Source organism: Cupressus sempervirens, chromosome 4 (assembly GCF_028749045.1).
Source record: "Cupressus sempervirens isolate cs-2001-9-10 chromosome 4, ASM2874904v1, whole genome shotgun sequence".
NCBI classification, from domain to species: domain Eukaryota; kingdom Viridiplantae; phylum Streptophyta; class Pinopsida; order Cupressales; family Cupressaceae; genus Cupressus; species Cupressus sempervirens.
The window spans coordinates 168,597,978-168,601,075 of NC_143121.1; the positions used below are offsets into that span (position 1 = coordinate 168,597,978).

General features: G+C 31.0%; 1 pseudogene; it reads right to left on the minus strand.

Moving 5' to 3' along the window:
• Positions 1 to 1,704: 1,704 nt before the first annotated feature.
• Positions 1,705 to 2,562, minus strand: LOC149560516 (putative histone-arginine methyltransferase CARM1 pseudogene; annotated as a pseudogene).
• Positions 2,563 to 3,098: the final 536 nt, after the last annotated feature.

The window sequence follows — 3,098 nt, forward strand, 5'->3', positions numbered from 1 at the left end:
TAGATCTATTGTATTATGCCTAGCTATTTTGATGATCTAACACTTGATCCTTCATAGTATCAAACATCTTTAAAGTTATGTCCTTGTTACTTGAAGATTTCCACTGAAAGCAACCATGGATAGCTTCAACATATAGCCTCAAATGAAAATATGAAACTATTGTTGATGCCTCATAACTACAAGATATAGTTTCAAGGCAAGGGCCTTCTATACTACTAAGAGATAACTTAATTGGAACCCTTTTAACCTCTATATTTGTGAATGAGCTAAGAGGAACTTCCTTTATGCAAGGCATCATATTTAACTAACTATTTGTCTTTTCTTTTTTTAATGAATATACTAAATACTTTGAAAGAATTTCCAAATCATACTCATCAATTCCTATTTGGCAACCACTTGATGGGTAGTAGGAGATGGAGATTCAACATGGCCATACATTTGGAGGATAGGCTCCATTGGAATCTTTATGAAAGCATGAATTCTCTCTTCCATTGATGGCATCTCCTCATCGAAATCCATCAAGAAAACAAACATCTTATGCTCAAATGCTGAATTGTAGGGCACTTCCAATAGTGAAATGAATGCAAAATCTTTCTTCTACTCTAATCGAATGAAAATACCTAGATGATGATAACCTCATCATTCTAGGAAAATTCAAGAAACCAAAAAGTACTAAAGCATTCTTCTTTTACCCAAGTACAATGCACTAGCTAACAATATTAACATGCATAGGGCTACACTAAATGTTTTTTCTGAGCCACACTTCATGCGTTTATTTTAGGTCTTCTACAGTAGTTGAAGACAACCTAACTTGCTTGAAGTTGTATAGAAGAATCATATTTCCAAGATCCTTCTTTAGTGTCCAAATGATGTGCCAATATGTGTTGTATATGATAGCTCAAAGAAGAAATTAGACAGTGACAAGTTCAATTCATAATTGTGTTTAATTTTTTTTTTCATTTTTTAAACTATTTTGAGGACAAATATTAAATTAGTTGAGCACCATTAAAAGAAATTTCTCCATTGACTTTCAAATAAACATGCCTTCAAATTTGTGAGTGTATTTTCATAGATCTATACTTTTCTTATTGATCCTTACTCTATAAGATATTTTTTGTCATGACTTTTCTATTTTTTATCTTCAGCCTTGATATGCACATAGGATCTCAATAATAGTTATGCACTCTTAGTGTATATCTTGTGATCTTGTGGTCACAATCAATGTACATGTAATGTATTCTTTGTATACCATATATATATATATATATATATATATATATATATATATCTACATATGTACACATATCTACATATGTACACATATCTACATATATGTACATATGTGTACATATGTGTACATATGTACATATGTACATATATGTGTGTGTGTGTGTATATATATATATATATATATATATCATAACATTGATATCAATGAAAAACTCCAACAACATCATCATCTTGAAGACTTTTGACATTAACGACAATATTTTCATCAGCTAGAACTTGGACCTACCTAATACAACAACTTGCAATTTTTAGATAGTCTGACTTATAGTTTCTTTCTAAGCTCCACTATTTTAAGCAATTGCATCTCATTGTACCCCATAGAGTCTATGATATCTCTAGTGGAGAATTCCATAGTTTTGTTGCAATATTCAAACCTTATTAAAACCAGACACTTCTATTGTATTATGCTTACAACTACTGGACTAACTATTGAGCTAACTTATCCTAAGCCTAGGTATAGGCTTGAGGCTATGACATCCTATAATACGGTTCCTTCAAATCAATCTTGCTTGAAGAAGTTTGCAATATAAATCCTTCATCTCCACCAACACCTCATATGTTTTTTTGACATAGTGAGATACATAGTGTATTTATGAGTACTATGAGAAACCATATGGAGCCAACCAGTAACAATCTTCCAATCCAAGAAATAGAAAGGCTAAGACAAGACAAAATGAAGCTAGAACTAGTGTGTTGTTGGTGCACCAAGTGCATTTGTAATCCATCATTGCATAAGACTTCCATTAAAAATAAAATCAACCCAACATGCAAGGCCATGAATTCGAGTACCAATTGATTTTGTAAACTTCAAGGAAATGTTAATTCATAGAGTTCTTCATCCCTAATCTTAGTGAAGACTATTGTTTGATATTTAACTAGAGCAATAAACATTCTTGGGTCAAAAGCATCCACTACAGGCTGAGAAAATAGCCATAAAAGTAGGCACATGCAACGGTGTCAAGTAAACATTATAGTAGTTTTGTTGTTGGGTTTTGATATTAATATAACTCTTTTCTTGGGTAGCTCAATCTCCTCAACTTTAATCTTTATCGTTGTTATTCACTGACCCAAAGATGGATTTTCTACCATAAATATTCATGTATAATTTACCATATCTTATTTGCTTCCACAACATAGACATGCTTTGCACCTTCCTAAGCAACAAAAATTGACATAATTCCATTTCCAGCTCCTACTTCAACTACAATATGACCTTGAAAATCAATACAATTTTTTTTCTATAATGACAACATAGTAGGACCCTATGCACATAATTTTTTCTATCAATATCTTTTTTCTTTCTTTTCTTTTCATTTTTTGTTTATGCTTAAATTTTTGTAATTACTTTGCATGTTTTCCGGTGTAATACAAGAACAATTATAGTTTGCAGACATTCTAGCAAACATTCTATGACTGTCATATGAAGAAAATTCAAGTAGAATAATATTATATTATTTCTTTGAAAATTGAATGATATAAAATTATTCTTCTTATGTGACTTCAATGATAATCTTGATGCATTATAGTCCTCTTTATTAGTGCTCTTTATTTGTCATGTCATTCTTGCTCATTTTTTGCCCTTGTGATTGTGTTGGTGTAAATAAGTATTTACTTATTACACTTACTTAAGTTTACTTAGGTTAATGCATTATTTAATTATTTTGCATTATTTTATTATTATTTTAGGTGAGACACTTAGGAGTTTTTGTACTCTCATTGAGTTCCACAACTCTAATTATGCACATGGTGTCTACAACATAGGAGTATGCATCATTCACTGAGTTGTCATGTTGAAAACACAGCTATCT